Source organism: Sus scrofa, chromosome 14 (assembly GCF_000003025.6).
Source record: "Sus scrofa isolate TJ Tabasco breed Duroc chromosome 14, Sscrofa11.1, whole genome shotgun sequence".
Lineage (NCBI taxonomy): Eukaryota > Metazoa > Chordata > Mammalia > Artiodactyla > Suidae > Sus > Sus scrofa.
Genome location: NC_010456.5, coordinates 75,428,162 through 75,448,355, shown reverse-complemented (window position 1 = coordinate 75,448,355; position 20,194 = coordinate 75,428,162). Strand labels below are relative to the sequence as shown.

The window sequence follows — 20,194 nt, the reverse complement described above, 5'->3', positions numbered from 1 at the left end:
ATTCAAAAATATGTTATTTATGTCAACATATAATGGGCTTATTATTTTAATGACTAAAAACATTTAAAAACTTCGGTTTTAATTTCTAACATAATAAGTATTGCTAGGTATAACACATATAAACAAGTTGTTTGGGGTCCTTAATAACTTTTAAGAGTGTAAAAGAGTCCTGTGACCAAAAAGTTTGAGACAGTGATTTGTTTTCACATATTATTTAATAATTAGCTGAACTGGAGTTCCTGTTGTGGCTCAGTGGTAACGAACCCAGCTAGTATCCATGAGGGTGCAGGTTTGATCCCTGGCCCTGCTCAGTGGGTTAAGGATCTGGCATTGCCATGAGCTGTGGTGTAGGTCACAGACATGGCTCATATTCAGCATTGCTGTGGCTGTGGTATAGGCTGGCAGCTATAGCTCTGATTTTACCCCCTAGCCTGGGAATCTCCATATGCCACAGGTAAGGCCCTAAAAAGACCGAAAAAAAAAAAAAAAAAAAAGAAAAAAAATTAGGTGACCTGGTTATTTAGTTTTATAGAGACAAATTTTGACTAAAATCAGGATTGAATGTCACCAATTCTTAAAAATTGATCTTTGGAGTTCCTTGATGGCCTAGGACTTAAGGATCCAGTATTGTCACTGCTGTGGCTTGGGTTGGGTCACTGCTACGGTGGGTGTTTGGTCCCTGGCCCAGGAACTTCTGCATGCTGTGGAGGAAAAAAATGAAAAAAAAAATTTGACCTTTGTTCAGCATTTTTGCATTGATAACTTTTTTTCTTATTCTGAAAAACACTTAACTCAGCCATGATTAACTTAACTAGTTAAGATTCCATGAGCCCCCAAAGTGTTCCAAGATAATCTATGCCACAACTTGAAATTCCAACCATTAGCATTAATGGACATACTGCCAAATACCCATTAGTAAACCGGGAAGAATGTCTTTATCAGATTTCTCACTCAACAGAGAACAGGCTTTAAATGGAAAGACACACAGAAAAGGTACATTTTAATAGCTGAGAAGCAAATCAGAAAAGATTCCTGGAGTTCCTGCTGAGGCTCAGGGGGTTAAGGACCTGATGTTGTCTCTGTGAGGATGGGGGTTCAATACCTGGCCTCGCTCAGTGGGTTAAGCTTCTGGTGCTGCCACAAGCTGAAGCGTGGGTTGAAGATATGGCTGGGATCCAGTGCTGCCATGGCTGTGACGTAGGCTCCCGCTCCAGCTCTGATTCAACCCTTGTTCTGGCTGCCTTCGTTTCCATGGTTGTAGCCTGGGAACTTCCATGTGCTGCAGGTGCGGCCATAAAAAGAAAAAAATTTTTAATTAAAAAAATAAAGATTCCTGCTATTCCCATTGTGGTGCAGTGGAAATGAATCTAATTAGGAACCATGAGGTTGCAGGCCTCGCTCAGTAGGTTAAGGATCTGGTATTGCCGTAAACTATTTTGTAGGTTGCAGACCCGGCTTGGATACTGCATTGCTGTGGCTGTGGCGTAGGCTGGCAGCTGTAGCTCTGACTTGACCCCTAGTCTGGGAATCTCCATGTGCCGGGGGTGCAGCCCTAAAATGCAAAATAAATAAATAAATAAATAAATAAATAAATAAATAAATATTCCCAATTCTTGTGTCAAGATGATCCAGGGACAGTAGATTGAAGATGTCTTTGGTGTTCTTTCTATCAGGTCTGTGCCAGCCATACCATTTGATACATTACCTAGGGAGGGGTCATAGCCCGCTTCCCCATCTACAATTCACAAAAACCGTTTTCATCAACAGGATGGTTGGAACAAACATGGGGTTGCCTGTAAAGTGCTAGCGCAGTGCCAAGAACATAACGATCTGTCCTTCTTGGGATAGTGGGGAGGGAGAGTCCTCTGAGAAGAAATGGAGAAAATAGTTGTTTTGCTTCCTTCACAATTTAACCCAGTGATAGTTCTGGCTGCCTTCTTTTGTTTCCATGGTTGTAGCCTTTGCTACAGCTCTGCTAAGGAAAGTATTTATTTATTTTTGACTGTACCCCCCAGAATGCAAAACTTCTCGGTCAGGGATCAAATCCACACCACACCAGCAACTGGAGCCACACCAGTGACACCCTGGACCCTTTAACCAATAGGCCACCAGAATCTAGAACTAGGAAATTCCTGAAGAAACTTTTAAATTCCATCATATCATAATCAAAATATTGTCATTCTCTTGAGACTTTTCCATTCTCACTCCTGACAGCAACCTCTGAGGAAAAAAAATGTTACTAGTAGCTCGGTGACTAAACTCTCCAATCATATTAGCTTGCAAAGAGAACTTCTGAAAAACCTAAATAATAGACAATGCGGTGAGTCGGTTTCTAAATTTAAAAAAGCTTCAAGGTCAGGAAACAGGCAAATTTCACCAGAAGCCTAAACCTAAACGCAGTTCGAAAAGAACAATTCCCAACTCACTGTGGTCCAGTTTTCTTTTCATTGTCTCCTGTTTTGCTTAGTCAACACATAAAGGGGCATCAACGAGGCGGAAGCCGGCACACTAAATCTCTTTCACAGACATCTATACCACTAGCGCGTGGAGGGTGAACCGCCAGAGAAAAATCCGGAGAGCTTCCACTGTCCCGCCTAAATACTGAGGCCGGGGCGGGGCCCGAGGCCGGGGCGGGGCCCGAGGCCGGGGCGGGGCCCAAGGCCGGGGCGGGGCGGGTTGCCTGGCCCCTCCCCACTCCCTATCCTCCATGCCCCGCCCACACGCATTTCGCCACGATCCCGACAGCCCTAGCGGCTAGAAGGGTTACGTGAGGGTGGGCGGCGGAGCTGGAGGCTTAACTTTGTTGCTCTCTTCATCTCTATGGTTTTCCGAGGTGCGCGGCTTTGACGGAGAAGCAGCTGAAGCTCCGCTGTAGACGGGTGAGTCCTGTACTCTCAAGGGTATGAGGCGAGACACGTTTAGAGAAGATGAAAGGAAGGATGATGCGAAAAGCTTTAGGGACCTGACCTCCGGGACTGGCCGTTTGTCTGCTCCGGAATTAGCAACTTCTCTGGTCGACCGGGATAGCTGTCTCTCCCTGATGTGCTCAGTTTAGGGGCTTGAGAGCAGTCCTTAGTCCTGCCGGCTTCCTTTCCTCCGCTTTCTTTGACCTCACCTGGTCCCTTCTTCCTGTCCCAGGAGAACTTCTCCTGCCGAGTTCCCAGCTGCAGGGTTCACTTGAGCTTCGACGTCCCTCTTCGGGCGACCAAAGACATCCCCTGGGATTTGTGGATGTGGTTGGAAGTGGGTGGGGACTTTATTGTTAAATGTCTGATGGGGCCAAGTATTAATCATTGAAACAAAACCAAAAAAAATGAAAAAAAAATTGATGGGGAGCTGAAGGAACAAAACAAAGTTCAGGCTTCTTAGACTGTTCGGTTTTTGCCTTTCCCAGTGCCTTACCTGTTTTTATTCTCCCTCAGGTTCCCTTACCACCATCTCATTTTGGCCCACAATGCGGTGTTTTGAGAATGAGCCGGGGTTTATTGACTCAAGCTGAATGTTGGGAGGAGAGTTTAAAACTGTTTAAGTTGCCAGTCTCTATGATCTTATTGTTTATGGTTTCTATACCCTCCCTTTCGGATGCCTGAAAAGTATTGTAGCTATTTGTAAAGCTAAGTAGAAAAACCATTTTATAGCTGAGGGACTGGAGTAAAAGAAAAATTCTCCTTGTGGTACCTGGAAATACCTATTTTCTTTCAGTTTCATAAGCAGATGTTTCTATCAGTTATTGGGTGCTTTCTTGGGCATACCTTTGTTTATGTTAAAGTATTCCTTTGAATTACATGTGCAGGTGATCTAGCAGTAGAAAGGGTGCAACAGTTTGGGGTTGATAGCTGTAGGAGAGTTTAGATTTCATTAAATGATATGACACACAAAATGTCAGCATCTGGAGACAGTGGTGTTGGCCAGGTTGACCAACCCATTATCTTCCTGCTTTGGGTAAGGTAATGTTAAATATTGCCTTATTCTAAAAACTTTTTAGAACCCACTGCCACTTGCTTGTGAGACGGTAGCTCTGGTCTCCAGCTACTCTTAAGTTTCATTGCTGAGAATTATGAGACCAAAAACAAGCCTAACAAAAAGTAAAAATTCAGGAGTGGATTTTGTGCCTGAGGAGAAAAGGAAAGAGTGACAGAAACTAGTAAGAGCAAGAGAGCCAAAGAGTGTATTGCTGTCTCCATTTATAATCAGTAGAACATTTACAATATTCAGTAGACCTTTTGCATTCCCAGGGGGTGCATCTTGGGACTGACTTTCCTGTATTTTAACAATGATATGTAATTTCTCCCAAAATGTAATACTATGTAAAATTATTATAATGAATCTGACTCGTCAGATCTTATATTATTTATAATTATAAGGCTAAAGTAATTGATAAAGTTATTACACCTAATTCGGCCACTTTAAATCTTTAATTTTCCCTATTTAACAATTTTTACAGTGGCTGCAGCTCTTGGTGAACATTTACCAATTTTTTCCATATGAAGTAGTTTAATATTCCCTTTAAAAGTGAACCATTTTTGTAGTTCCCATTGTGGCTCAGTGGTTAACGAACCCGACTAGCATCCAGGAGGACCCGGGTTTGATCCCTGCCCAGCCTGGCTCAGTGGGTTAAGGATCTTGACATTGTCGTGAGCTGTGGTGTAGGTCGCAGATGGGTCTCGAACCCTGCGTTGTGTTGTAGGTCAGCGGCTATAGCTCTGATTGGACCCCTAATTGGGAACCTCCGTATGCTGTGGGTGTGGCTCTAAAAAAGACAGAAAGAGAAAAAAAAAAAAAAGTGAGCCATTTTTTTGTTTGTTTGTTTGCACCCACAGCATGTGGAAGTTCCTGGGCCAGGGGTCAAAGATGGGCCACAGTTGTAGTCTGTGCAGAACCGGGGCAATGCCAAATCCTTAACCCCTACAACAAGGGGACTTCCAAAAGTGAACCAATTTTTTTAAAAAAAGTTTACTCACAACTTTTTCATCATGCAAAATAGGTTGATTTTGTGTCAAGGGAAAAAAATGATTCTCTTTAATAAGTAGGTGTTTTACTCACTTTGGTAAATTGAGAGAATTATTAATGCTTTTTTTTTTTTTGTCTTTTTAGGGCAAGTTCCCAGGCTAAGGGTCAAATCAGAGCTGCAGATGCCAGCCTGCCCCACAGCCACAGAGACGCCAGATCCACGCCACATCTGTGACCTACCACACCATAGCTCATGGCAATGCCAGATCCTTTACCCATCAAGTGAGGCCAGGGATCACACCTGCATCCATGTTGATACTAGTTGGATTTTTTACCTGCTGAGCCACAACAGGAACTCCTATTAATGCTTTTAAGACATTAAATATTAATATATCAGCATATTTGAGAAGAAAACAGAAGGAGTATTTTAAAATATTTTATATTTCCTAGTATAAAAGTAATATATGCTTATCTTTGAAAAACAGGAGCATTGTAGAAAATATAACACTGAAAGTTGAAACCCTAATTTATCTTTCCCCTGCTGACAGGTAACCATTTGTTCCCTGTAGCATTTTGGGGAATCTCTGTGGAAAAGTGCAGTCTAGAGTCATCGGACTCCCTGGGAAAGTTGGTACTATTAGCACTAGGTTTACGTCCTACAACCGCAGAACTCTGGGAGAGAGAAAACTTCCCATTCTCTATGCTTTCTGCAAATTACTGTGTGAGAATCTCATTGGCCTAACTTGGGTCGTTGCCCATCCTAGAGGCAATGGGCCATCTCTGTGGCTAGACAGATGGAGTGGTCTGTTTGCCCAGAACAGGATCTTGTCCCCATCCTGGAGTAGGGTAGAGGGGGTTATAGTTACAAACCACATGAACTAAGTGTAGGTGACATATAGTTTCTAAAGGAAAATTAAGGTGTCATTTCCTGCGGAAGGGAGAAAGTTTGCGGGGCAGGCAAAAACAGCAAATGTTCACTAAAATAATTTTACATTATTTAACAAAATTAATTGCTTTCCTTTACTAATATTAATTCATTGTATTTTACAGTTTGTTAATTTTTTTTTTTTTTTTTTTTGCTCTTTAGAGCCACACCCATGGCATATGGAAATTCCCAGGCAAGGGGTCAAATTGGAGCTACTCCCATGTGTGTTGATTTTTTTAAAATGTCAATTATTTTATTAATTCGTATAACTTGAAATTTAAACCCTTTGATTGTGCTTATTTGTGTTGTTATTACCTAAGTATTCATGTTCTGGAATATCCAGATTTTCTAGCTTGAATATGTTGTGTATTTGGCCAGTTTGTTAAAATTGTTTATTAGTAAGTTTGTTTTATACTGTGGGTGAACTTGATTATATAAACTTCAGTTTATAAACAGTAAATAAAAGTGTTTTAAATATTTAAGTATATCTAGTAAATGCGATTACATGCTTGCTTCTTTTAATTATGCCATTTAAAAATCTGTATAGAAGAGTTCCCATTGTGACACGGTGAAAGTGAATCTGACTAGTATCCATGAGGTTGTGGGTTTGATCCTTGACCTCACTCAGTGGATTAAGGATCAGGCATTAACATGAGCTGTGGTGTTGGTCTCAGACATGGCTCTGATTCCTTGTTGGGGTGGCTGTGGTGTGGGCCAGTAGCTACTGTTCTAATTCGACCCCTAGCCTGGGAACTTCCATATGCCGTGGGTGTGGCCCTAAAAGAAAATAATAAAAATCTGTGTAGAAACTACTTCATTTTGAGCATTGTAAAAAAATAAATAATAATTGTCACTAAGTGCTGTCACTGGGGTGTTAACTTTAAAACTATAGTTAACATTAGTATCTGGTTTTGTATCTTTATGGATTATTCTGATGATTCATTATATTTTAAGAGAAAATATAATTGAAGCAAAGTATTGTTTATTCCACTGTAATGTTTTTGTTTAAAAGATGTCAATAGCTTAATTCAGTGGACGTTCGAACTTGAATTGCTGACAATGGTGGCACAGGCTTTAGATTAAACAGGCAGATGTGTATTCTAAAACTATATCTCTTCTTGATGTTGAGCAAGTTACTTATTCTTTCTGAAGTTTATTTCATTTGCAAATGTAAATGGTAATACCTATTTCATAGGGGTCTTGTAAGGATTAATATATGCCAAGTGCCTGGGATATAGTAGGTTCTCATTAAATGTAATTGTTAATAATAACAGTAACAAAATACTGTCTGCAAGAATTTGTTTTCCCAATTTCAGATGTTTAGCCCTGGAGAGCTTTAGATATATAGGTGTCTGAGGAATTAATTACATTGTTCTTTATTCCTTGTCTTTATTTTAGTAAGCTTTAAAATTCCATGTTGCACATATAGCAATAAACTAGAAAACTTTGTTTAAACTACATAATTATTAGCAGGCTGCCCAGGTATTTAAAGATTGCTTAAGCTCATGTGTCTTAATATCAAAAAATAAACAACCCAATCAAAAAATGGGCAGAAGACTTAAATAGACATTTCTCCAAAGAAGACGTAGAGATGGCCAATAGGCACAGGAAAGGATGCTCAGTATAGCTAAGTATTAGAGAAATGCAAACCAAAACCACAGTGATATCTCACCTTACACCTGTCAGAATTACCATCATTAAGAAGTCTACAAATAATAAATGTTGCAAAGGGTGGGAGAAAAAGAAACTCTCCTACACAGTTGGTGGGAATGTAAATTGGTTCAGCCACTGTGAAGAACAGTATGGAGATTCCTTAAAAACTAAAAATTGAGTTACCATATGATCTTGTAATCTCTCTTGGACACATAGCCAAAAAAGATACAAACCCTAATTTAAAAAGATACATGCACCTGTTTATTCATAGCAGCACTGTTCACAATAGCCAAGACATGGAAGCAAATTAAATGTCCATTGACAGATGAACGAGTAAAGAAAATGTGGTACATATATCATTTATACAATGGAATATTAGTCATAAAAAAGAATGAAATAATGCCATTTGCAGCAACATGGATGGACCCAGAGATTACCATATTAAGTGAAGTAATTTAGGCAGAGAAAGACAAATATCATATGATAGCACTTATATGAGGAATCTAAAAAAAATGATACAAATGAACTTGTTTGCAAAACAGAAATAGACTCAATGGACATAGAAAACAAACTTAAGGTTACCAAAGGGAGCTGAGGGCTGAGGGGACAGATAAATTAGAAGTTTGGGGTTAACATATATACACCACTATATATAAACTAGATAAACAACAGGACCTGCTGTATATAGCACAAGGAACTATACTCAATATCTTGTAATTACCTATAATGGAAAAAAAGTTGAAAAAGAATATATATATATGTATGTGTGTAACTGAATCACTTTGCTATACACTTGAGACCAATGCAACATTATAAATTAACAATACTTAAATTTAAAAAACACATAAAAATAAAAGGCTGCTTAATTCAAATATGGTAACTGTGAGGCTGGGGAATGTATTGAGAGAATTTTATACAAACTCTGAGCTCAGTAAAGCTCAGTAAGTAGATGATAGCATGTTCCTTCACTACACAAAGGGAGCTAGGTGTTGAACACCTTGGAAGTTCAGATCAGAATTTATGATGACTTTAGGTAATAGCAGAAACGGTAAAAATGGGTAACACTCCTGCAAAGAAATAATGCTTTGAGAACATGTCACGTTGGATACCTGGAAGTGGAAGAGACAGCAGTTTAGAATGTTATTTGAAAAACCAAAAAAGGCAGCTGTGGAATTGAACAACTGTGAGAAATGATTGACATTAGATATAATTAATGATCTGGCATTGGGAAGTTAAACACTGCTGCATTGGGAGGAGAAGTATTTTAGCCTTGTTAATGAGAAAATAAATGCTAGAATTGGATTAACTTTTTTTCCTCTAAAATAACAGTAATGTGTTTTTTTCTTTTTCTTTTTTTTTTTTTTTTGCAAATTGTAAACATTCCTAGGCAACTAATAATAAGTTTAAGGTGGGTTTTACTGACTACGGGAAAAATGTAATTTTAGTATAATCTTCCTCATCATGTCACGTATACATAGTATGCATCCTTATCATTCATATTAGGTATACAAATAAAGTTTGCATTTCTCTTAAATCAGTGATTTAATGTTGGTCATTTAAAACTCAAAGTGCCCATCAATAACCTTGCTTGTTCAGAGTTGCACAGCTACTGGTGTCACTACCTATAAGCTCTACTTACAATTTTGATTTTGCTTTTTATTTTTTTTGTCTTTTTGCCTTTTCTATGGCCGCTTCCCTTGGCATGTGGAGGTTCCTAAGCTAGGGGTCTAATCGGAGCTGTAGCCACTGGCCTATACCAGAGCCACAGCAATGCGGGATCCAAGCCACGTCTGCGACCTACACCACAGCTTGTGGCAACGCCGGATCGAACCTGCAACCTCATGGTTCCTAGTCGGATTCGTTAACCACCGTGCCATAACGAGAACTCCAGATTTTGCTTTTTAGAGATTGTTCATTGGGGAGTTCCTCTAGTGGGTCAGTGGTAACGAACCTGACTAGTATTCATGAGGATGCTGGTTTGATCCCTGGCCTCGCTCAGTGGGTTAAGGATCTTTTGCTGCTGTGAGCTGTGCTGTAGATAGCTGATGAGGCTCATATCCTGTGTGGCTGTGGCTGTGGCGTTGGCAAGCAGCTGTGGCTCCAGTTCAACCCTAGCCTGGGAACTTACATATGCTGCACATGCAGTCCTAAAAAGCAAAAATAAAATAAAGTTTGTTCATTGGTGTATTAGAATTAAACCAGTGAGCTAATTTTTTTCCTTTTTAAAAAACAGACATCAGTACTTTTGATTGTCTACTATCCTAGTAGAATTAAGTGGCATTCTATAACATGGCACATAAAGGACATTAGAATCTAGCTTTTATTTATCTTTTTGTCTTTGCCTCCTCTTCCTTCTCCCTTTCCCTTGTTCTAGTCATAGTGAGCTACTTTTTGCTTTCCCTGTAAGCCATACCTTTTTGTGTCTTTATGCCTTTGCATAGGCTGTTTGTTGTACTTAGAATGCCTCTTCACCATCCTGCTGTCTTCCAGCTGGTGAGTTAACTATTCATCTTCAGTCTAGGCTAATGAATTATTCTTCAGTTTGTAAATTTCCCTCATCCCTCAGGTGGTTATTTTCTTTGGTGGTTCTCATAATAATAATTGTTTTTTCTTTTAAAAATACTCTTCTTATTTTTTAGAGAATTACATGTACTTATATGTACTTTCTATGAGACCAAGTGATTCTTCATGCCAGAACCAAGGCTAATTCATCATTATATGCTGAACACTCAGCAGAGGGCCTGTCTTATTACAAGCTTAGAATATGTTTGGTGAAAAAAAAATGCATGAATAAGATATTTTATCTGCCTTAAAATTTGGGGTAGGAACAGGATATAATCCAACAGAGTAAGTTAATACTCTGTAACCTTTATCAGTCTGATGCTTTTAGAGAATTTACTTGGACATATCTAGAAAATTCCGTCCACACATTCTACCATATATAAACATAGTTTATCTCTCTAATATGCACCTAAGCAGTGGAAAGAGAGAGATGAAACATATTCCATCTATCAGAAAGCTCACAGGCTAGTGGTGGAGACAAACAAATGAGTTATAACTAAATTTATGATAATTAAAATTTAAAATTCAGTTTATTAGTTTCACTAGAGACTTTTTAGGTGTTCAGTAGACATGAATGACTAGTGGTTAATTGAACAGTGCTGATACGAAACATTTCTATCATTGCAGCATATTCTATTTGACAGAACTGCCATGGAGCATTATAAATACACTTAAATCTAAGTTCTCTAGTTTCAGATGTTCATTAATTTTCATTTCAATCATTTTCCTTCCTTGTTCAAATAAAACTTTTAGATTTGGAAATTGTATTTTTTAAAATGATCGGGTAGATTCTATTGTAACATATTTCAAATAAAACAGCATTGGTAATATTCTCAGGTCTTTGATTTGTGATAGTATTTATTTATTTATTTGCTTTTTAGGGCTGCACTTGTGGCATATGGAGGTTCCCAGGCTAGGGGTCTCATTGTAGCTACAGCTGCTGACCTACGCACAGCTGCAGCAATGCCAGATCTGAGCTGCGTCTGCGACCTACACCACAGCTCACAGCAACGCCGGATCCTTAGCCCAGTAAGTAAGGTCAGGATCAAACACTCAGATTTGGTTCTTAGTCAGATCTGTTTCTGCTGTGCCATGATGGGATCTCTTGTGATAGCATTTAAATTAAGTAGTTTCAGAATTTGATTTTCAACTTAAGCATTGGTATCATATATCTCTCTATCTTAATAATTCCTGAGATGGTAGCGAAGCATAATGGTTAAGAGAAATGGCTGTGAGATCAGAGAAACCTTCCCCTCCCATCTACTGGCTGTGACCTTAGGTAAATTTCTTAAAAGCATTGAGCTCTGGTGTCCTTTCAGTAAAATAGGATGATAAATACTTAGTTCAGGGTTAGTGAGAATTAAATGAGGTAATGGATATCAAGCATTTCACGTAATATTCCTCATAGTGTTCTTTCTTTCTTTCTTTCTTTTTGTCTTTTTGACTTTTCTAAGGCCACTCCCGCAGCATATGGAGGTTCCCAGGCTGGGGTCTAATTGGAGCTACAGCTGCCACCCTACACCACAGCCACAGCAACATCGGATCTGAGCCACGTCTGTGACCTACATCACAGCTCACGGAAATGCCAGATCCTTAACTCACTGAGCAAGGCCAGGGATCAAACCCACAACCTCATAGTTCCTAGTTGGATTCATTTCCATTGTGCTACAATGGGAACTCCCTAATGGTGTTCTTTAAATGCTGGCATTAAAAGAGAATTTGAACAACCAGTTGTGTAACAGAAAAAAACCTTTGAGAAAGTTGGGGAAATTGGACTATGGACTGGATATTAGGTGATACCAAGGAATTATTGTTAAATTTGTTAAGTGAATGGTGACATATTTGTATAGAAAGAGTATCCATATTTTTTGGAAATACTAAACTATATATAGTAGTGAAATGATGCTGTGTCTGAGAGTTGCTTTAAAATAATTCACAAGGGAGTTCCCCTCGTGGCTCAGTAGTTAATGAACCCAACTGGGATCCATAAGGATGAAGTTCCATTCCTGGCCTCGCTCAGTGGGTTAAGGGTCCAGTGTTGCTATGAGCTGTGGTGTAGGTTGCAGACATGGCTGGGATCCCTGTGTTGCTCTGGCTGTGGCGTAGGCTGGAAGCTGTAGCTCCGATTTGACCCTTAGCCTGTGACTTCCATATGCCATGGCTGTGGCTCTAAAAAGCAAAAATAAATAAATAAATTAAATAATTCACAAAGACAAAGAGGAATAAAAAGGACGGAAAAATTGGTTTTATGTTCCATTTCCTGTGAAGAAGGAATAATAGGGACCATATTTACCCTCCTGCCTAAAGCAGCTAAAAGGGGAGACAAAATGTATGGAACAGTTGTTTTCTAGATTTTGGACATTGTGCAGCAAAGGAGAGTGATCCCTGAGAGAGGGGAGGCAAATGAGGTGAGCTCTATGATTGTTCTGGCTTGCTGCCTGGAAAGAGCTTCCCAGCTGTAGTGTGAACAGTGGTGAACCCAGGCAGGGCATTGTGGTCTTCCTGAATTGAGAGAGTCTGAGAGGCCAGGGCAGCAGGAGCTTGCTGGGCAGAATACTAGAGATGTGAGAGCTGGAAGGAGGGAGAACCGCAAGTATTCAGCTGAGAACTGATCAGTGCATACATGTGAGGAAACCACCCAAGGTTAGAAAAAGAACCACCTGAGATGAATAGGACAGACAGGGACAGGGAAAGTGTTTTTTCCTACTAGTCAGAGTGGGATACATTTTAACAGGTCATCAAGTAGAATATAGTAGTCCTCCTGTATCTGTGGGGGGGGGGGTACATCCCAAGACCCCCCAGTGGATGCCTGAAACTGGATAGTTCTGAACCCTGTGCATACTAACTGGCGAGTAGCATGTAAAGCATGGATATACTGGACAAAGTGATGATTCACATGGCAGGGAGCGGGTAGGACAGAGGATGAGGCAGCGTGAGATTTCATCAGCCTACTTGGAACAACACACAGTTTAAAACTTATGAATTGTTTATTTCTGGAGTTTTACATTTAATATTCTCGGTTCAGGGTTGACCGTGGGTAACTAAAATCATGGAAAGCCAAACCCCCCAGTGGAGACTACTATACTCAGAAGGGTTTTGCCTTAGTAGTGGGGTAAATGAGCCTTAAACTAAACATTGCTCTGGCCTTATCAAACAAACTTAAAAGCAAGACCTGAAACAGTCAGTCTGTTTGCAACTAACTTACTCATGTCCTAGACCTAAGCTCCAGAATAGATTCAGGAATTCAAAAATATCCAGCACCCACAAGGTAAAATTCAATGTCTGGCATCCAATCTGAAATTACTAGGCATGCAAGGGAACAGGAAAATATGGCTCATAATTACAAGAAAAACAGTAAAAACTGAAACGGAAATGACACAGATAATAGAATTAGCGGAGAGGGATGTTAAAACAGTTTTTTAAATAGCTGTATTCCACATGTTCAAGAAACTAGAAGGAAGAATGAATGTGTTAAATAGAAACATGGAAGATATAAAAAAGACTCAAATTGAACCTCTAGAGATGAAAGCTACAGTGTTTGAGATGAAATATATGCTTGATGTTATTAATAGCAGATTAGATATGGGAGAAGAAAACTTAAGCTCGGACTCATGAGGTGTACAAAATTATTTATGAAGAGTTCTCGCTAAAAGTACTTAATTTGACTCTGATCAAACTTATAACTTCCAGTTTACAGGAAATAAAGGGGCTAGAGAAATATATAACCATGCTACAAGGAAGCAATTAGATACATCCAGAAAATGAAATACAGATGTCCTGTTCTCTTGAAAGTTAGGGTTGGAGTTCCCTTGTGTTGCAGTGGGTTAAGGATCTGGTGTTGTCACCGCTGTGGCACAGGTTTGATCCCTGGCCTGGGAACTTCCATGTGCTGGGGATGTGGCAAAAAAAAAAAAAAAAAAAAAGTTGTGCTTTGATTTTGCACTGTGGTGAATGTACTTCATGTAAGCTTAAAAATGGTTAAAATAGTAAATTTCATGTATATTTTACCACTGTTTTAAAAATTTACCATTTTAAAAAACATTTTAAGTAATATAATTAGGAGGCATAAAGTGAATCTGCCTTGTATATAACCGTCACCACCATTCATTTCTGGAACTTTTTCTTCTTCTCAAAGAACTTATACCCATTAAACAGTAACTCTCCACTACCTTCCCTCCCAACCCAGTCTCTGGCATCACCATAGTACTTTCTATTTCTGGAAATTTCACTGCTGTTCATCATATAAGTGGAATCATATATGTTTGTCTTTTCGTGACTGGCTCGCTTCACTTAACGTTGTCTTTAAGATTGGTTCATGTTTTAGGATGCATCAGAATTTCCTTCCATTTTTTTCAGTTTTTAAAATATACACATGATACAAAATTTACCACCGTAACCATTTTTAAGTGTACAGTTCCGTGGTATTAAGTACATTCAGATTCTTGTGAAACCATCATTATCATCCATCTCTGGAACTATCATCCATCTCTTGCAAAAGTGAAATGCTGTATCCATTAAATAATAACTCTCCAGTAACGCCTCCTTCTAGCCCCTAGCAACCACAATTCTACTTTCTATCTTTATGATTTTGACTGTTCTAGGTGCCTTATATAAATAGAATCATGCAGTGTTTATCTTTTTATGACTGATTTATTTCACTTAGCATAATAAGATGCATACATGTTGTAGCATGTCAGGATTTCCTTCCTTCTTATGGCTGAGTAATATTCCATTGTGTGTATAAACCACATTTTGTTTATCCATTTACGGTGATTGGCACTTGGTTGCTTCCACCTTTTGGCTATTGTGCATAATGTTGCTATGAGCGTGGGTGTACAAATACTTCTTCAAACCCCTGCTTTTAATTCTTTTGGATATGTACTCCAAAGTGGATTGGGAACTAGGTCATATAGTAATTCTCTGTTTAATTTTTTGAAGAAATGCCATGCTGGTTTTTTGTTTTTGTTTTTTGTAGTGGCTGCACCATCTTGCATCTCCATTAGCAGTGCACAAGGATTCCATTTACGTGTGTGTGTACGTATATATAAAATAGCCATTCTGGAGTTCCCGTCGTGGCGCAGTGGTTAACAAATCTGACTAGGAACCATGAGGTTGCGGGTTCGATCCCTGCCCTTGCTCAGTGGGTTAATGATCTGGCGTTGCCGTGAGCTGTGGTGTAGGTTGCAGACGTGGCTCGGATCCAGCATTGCTGTGGCTCTGGCGTAGGCTGGTGGCCACAGCTCCGACTCGACCCCTAGCCTGGGAACCTCCATATGCCGCGGGAGCGGCCCAAAGAAATAGCAAAAAGACAAAAAAAAATAAAAAAAAAAAATAAAATAAAATAAAATAGCCATTCTACTCGGTGTGGCTAAATTTTATGTATAGCTAATAAAAAAAGATTAAAAAGATCACAGTTGTGAGGGGAGAAAAAGGTTGTGTGTGAGGGACCTATTCTAAATTAAGAGAGATTATAGAAACAAATCAAAGAGAATGCATGATTTCTATGTGGATCCTGTTTTGAAAAATTGCCTATAAATTTTGTGGAAGTTTGAATATGTACTAGTATTAAAAGATATTAGAAAATTGCTATGAATTTGAATGTCTGATAACCATAAATTATTGAAATATTTAAAGTGTTATAGCTAACTTACTTTGAAGTGGTTCAGCAGTAAAAATATCTTGATAGATAACACAAATAGGCGAAATGTTAATTGTTCCATCTAGGTAATGTACATGTGGTGTTCGTAATAATATTTTTTGAAATTTTCCGAGTGTTTTTCTGAGCTATAAAGTTTTTTTTTTTTTTTTTTTTTTTTTTTTTTTATCTTTTTAGGGCCACACTTGTGGCACATGGAGGTCCCCAGGATAGGGGTCCAATTGGAGCTGTAGCCGCTGGCCTGCACCACAGCTCACAGCAACATCGGATCCTTAACCCATTGAGCGAGGCCAGGGATCAAACCCATGTCCTCATGGATGATAGTCGGGTTTGCTAACCGCTGAGGCATGACAGGAACTCCTAAAGGTTTGATGTTAGTATCTTTTTTGGAAAAGAGGCCATTTTTTATTTGCTTTTACTTTTCTTTTTTATTTTTTGGCTGCACCCACCTCATGTGGCAGTTCCTGGGCCAGGGATCGAACCCACGCCTCAGCTGTAATCAGAGCCACAGTAGTGATAGCGCTGGATCCTTAACCTGCTGTGCCACAAAAGAACTCCTGCTTTTATAAATAATTTAATCCTTAACATTTTTGGTTTCTCTCTTTTTTTTTTTTTTTTTTTTTTGCTATTTCTTGGGCCGCTCCCGCGGCATATGGAGGTTCCCAGGCTAGGGGTCGAATCGGAGCTGCAGCCACCAGCCTACGCCAGAGCCACAGCAACGCGGGATCCAAGCCGCGTCTGCAACCTACACCACAGCTTACAGCAACGCCGGATCGTTAACCCACTGAGCAAGGGCAGGGACCGAACCCTCAACCTCATGGTTCCTAGTCGGATTCGTTAACCACTGCACCACGACGGGAACTCCCTCTCTCTTTTTTTAATTTAGTTTCTCTTTGTAATTAATTCTATGTGTTTTGTCTACCAGATACTGCATTTTTACTCTTCATGATTTTTTCTTTCTATGTATATAGTGTGCGTTTTAGGAAGTGATTTTTGTGTTCATTTTGACCAATGGATTATGCATTCTTCATCTGTACCCCAGGTTTTGAAGGGGCAATTCAGCTGTCAAAGCTTTGGATGACTCCCATTACTCATTTAACCCAGAAAGTTTTAATTTCATGCTCTATAGGAAAGTGGCTCTTAACTCATTGATAATTTCTTTCCTGACTGCATATTTTATTTAAGTTCAGATTAAAGTTTCTGTTCAACTTCTAGGTACTATGTGTAGTGTGTTAAGATTCATGAAGTGGTGTTTTTTGGTTAAGAGCAGAATCTTTATTGTTATTGTGGGAAACCTAGGGTTCTGCTATTATAAGAAACATTCTAACCTGTGAATCTGCATCCGTGGTTATTGTCTTTTAACTTGTTTACTAGTTAATTTTCACAGTATGAAGCATTTTCAGCTTTATTTCTATAGTGTATGATAGGAAGAGAATTAGACAGGGCATTAAGAGATCTAGTTTCTGTTTCCAGCTTTGCTCCTGAATAGCTTTATGATCTTGATTAAGTTGCTTGAAGTATGATCTGTTTCCTCTCACATTGAAAGTTTGAAAATTTTGGAGTTCCTGTTGTGGCTTAGCAGTTGACGAGCCCACCTAGCATCCATGAGGATGCATGTTTGATCCCTGGCTCAGTGGTTAGAATCCAGCATTACCATGAGCTGTGGTATAGGTTGCAGGCGTGGCTCGGATCTGGTGTTACTGTGGCTGCGGTGTAGGCCGGCAGCTACAGCTCTAATTCGACTCCTGGCCTGGGAACCTCCATATGCTGTGACCGTGGCCCTAAAGAAAGACAAAAAAAAAAAAAGAAAGAAAGAAAGAAAAAAACCGAAAATCTGATAATTTCTAAGTCTCTTTTAGTTCCAATATTCTATACATTGTTCCTTTTTCTTTCTTTATATTTTATCTCAGTGTTGGGTATTGTGGCAGACTGTACTGAATCCTCTTGTCAAAAATGTGTGGATTTTTTTTTTTCTTTTTAAGTAGTAACAAAAACCTTTGTCTTTTTAACCCATTGACTTCCCTCCTTTTTTGTGGCAACAGCAACTTTTTCTTTGTATTGAAAAATATGTTTATTATAATTCTTCCTTTTGTGTGATAAAATAGAAATGTGAAGTAAAGTAGTGTGATATGTTGTGCTAGATAGTCTTCACTTGCCCCTGCTATATTCATTCTTTACTCTTCTCCATCCCTGTTGTGCTCCAGGAAGCTGACCTTTATAGACTGCATAGTACAGGCTCCATTCATTCCCTCTGCTATCTAGTAGGGTTTGGCTAATGACAGAGAGTGGGAGGAGAGTGAGGTCTGGGTATATGTTTTCTTGGCTCTCTGTAGGTAGGTAATTACTGCAGACCCTTGAACAAGGTGGGAGTTGGGCAGAACCCCCCCCCCCAAACTTCCTGAGCAGTTGAAAATCAACATATAACTCAACTCCCCCCTAGTTAATAGCCTACTGTTGACCTTTGTTGCAGGGCAGAGGTATTGAATAATATCCTCTGAACTGAGAAGGAACTTTGAGACCAAAAAACAAAGCAGGCAACTCCATAAAGTACATTTATAAAGTTTATTGTGGGTAACTTACATATAGGCAAGATAGAGTGAATGATGACCTGGAAGCATTTGCAGCTGTACTGCAAGCTACAGTAAGAGGTACAGGGGGATTTAAAGGGACCAAAGCTAAAAATAGAATCTGATACTATGTTGTGGTACCTATCAGAATTTCATTTCTTTTAAAGATTGAATAATCCATTGTATGTACATGACGTATTTTGTGTATCCATTTTTCTGTTCATGTCTCTATTTCCACATTTTGGCTATTGCGACTAATGCTGCTATAAACACTGGTATACAAGTATCTGCTTGAGTCTCTGCTTTCAAATCTTTTAGATAAATACTCAGTGATTGGAATTGTCCATCACATGATAATTCTGCGTTTTTCTGTTTTCCATAATAGTTGTACTATTTTACATTACCTATCAGCTGTGTATTAGAGTCCAGTTTCTTCACATTTTCTCCAACATTTGTTATTTTCTGTTTTGTTTTTGTTTTTGGTAATAGCCATCCTCATGGATGTGAAGTGTATCTCATTGTGCTTTTGATTTTTATTTGTCTAATGACTAATACTATTGAATATCTTTTCATGTGCTCATTGACCATTTGTGTATCTTCCTTGGAGACATGTCAGTTCAAATCCTTTGACCATTTTTGAATTGGGTTGTTTGTTTTTTTCTTGTTGGACCAGACAGTTTTTTTTTTCTTTTTTTTTTTATTTTCCCACTGTACAGCAAGGGGTCAGGTTATCCTTAGATGTATACATTGCAGTTACAATTTTTCCCCCACCCTTTCTTCTGTTGCAATATGAGTATCTAGACATAGTTCTCAGACAGTTTTGAGTCAAAATACCAGGTTTGTTAAAAATGGCAAAGTGATTCCATGGATTTGAAGTGGTATTTATGTTAGAAGTAGAGAGACAAAAATGTTCATTTCTGTGATTAGATAACAAGAGTAGATAATAAGTAAGTTATGAGTAGTCTTACTTTGCATTTTAATTAACTGTTTGCATTAAAAGAAAGATATGGACTTTTTATATGTTTATGTAACGCTTTAGTGAAATTTATGTTATATGATACCATTTTTGAGTTATTACCTTTAGCAGTATTATCTTATATTACCTTCCAAACATTTATTTATAGTTTACTACGTGGTAGGTGCTGTGCTTTTTACCAGCATTTTCTCATTTAATCCTTCTCATAGTTTTTTTTTTTCTGGTAAGTGTTGTCCCTGTTTTACGGAAGCACAAAGTTGCCAAGTCAGAAACAGGTCTGACCAATATGAGATTAAGGTAGTAAGTTCTGGTATTTAGAATTAATTAACTAGATTACCTTGATTAAGATGCTTAACTTTCTGGGCCTCAGTTTAGCAAAACAAGGCAAGACAAAACAAAGTATACAGCAATATAGGAGTTCCTGTCGTGGCTTAGTGGTTAAAGAACCTGACTAGTAACCATGAGGTTGCTGGTTGGATCCTTGGCCTCGCTCAGTGGGTTAACGATCTGGCATTGCCATGAGCTGTGGTATAGGTTGCAGACACAGCTCAGACCCTGTGTTGCTTTGGCTGTGGTAAACCCCTAGCCTGGGAACCTCCATATGCTGTGGGTTCGGCCCTAAAAAGACAAAAACAAAAACAAACAAACAAAAAACCCAATATAAAGTTATCTACATGTTTAGTAGAACTTTAATTTGTGATATTCTAATTTTCCTTTATTACATCCTAACTTTAAGATATTTTCAAGTAAATAATTGAAAGTCTTTTTTTTTTTTTTTTTTTTTTTTTTTGTCTTTTTGCCTTTTCTAGGGCCGCTCCTGTACCATATGGAGGTTCCCAGACTAGGGGTCTGATCGGAGCTGTAGCTGCCAGCCTACATCAGAGCCACAGCAATGCATCTGAACC

At 38.9% G+C, this 20,194-nt stretch overlaps 1 protein-coding gene across 9 annotated transcripts in view; it reads left to right on the top strand.

Annotated features, from left to right (window-relative positions):
* The window catches only part of MICU1 (mitochondrial calcium uptake 1), a 241,898-nt gene continuing 224,431 nt past the window's right edge, over positions 2,728–20,194 (top strand). For 8 of the 9 annotated variants that reach the window (XM_021071962.1, XM_005671068.3, XM_005671070.3 and 5 more), the window contains exon 1: positions 2,728–2,879. The gene's annotated coding sequence lies outside the window, so the exon portion shown is untranslated. The remainder of the gene's footprint in view (positions 2,880–20,194) is intronic. The other variant, NM_001243605.1, reaches the window with a different exon arrangement.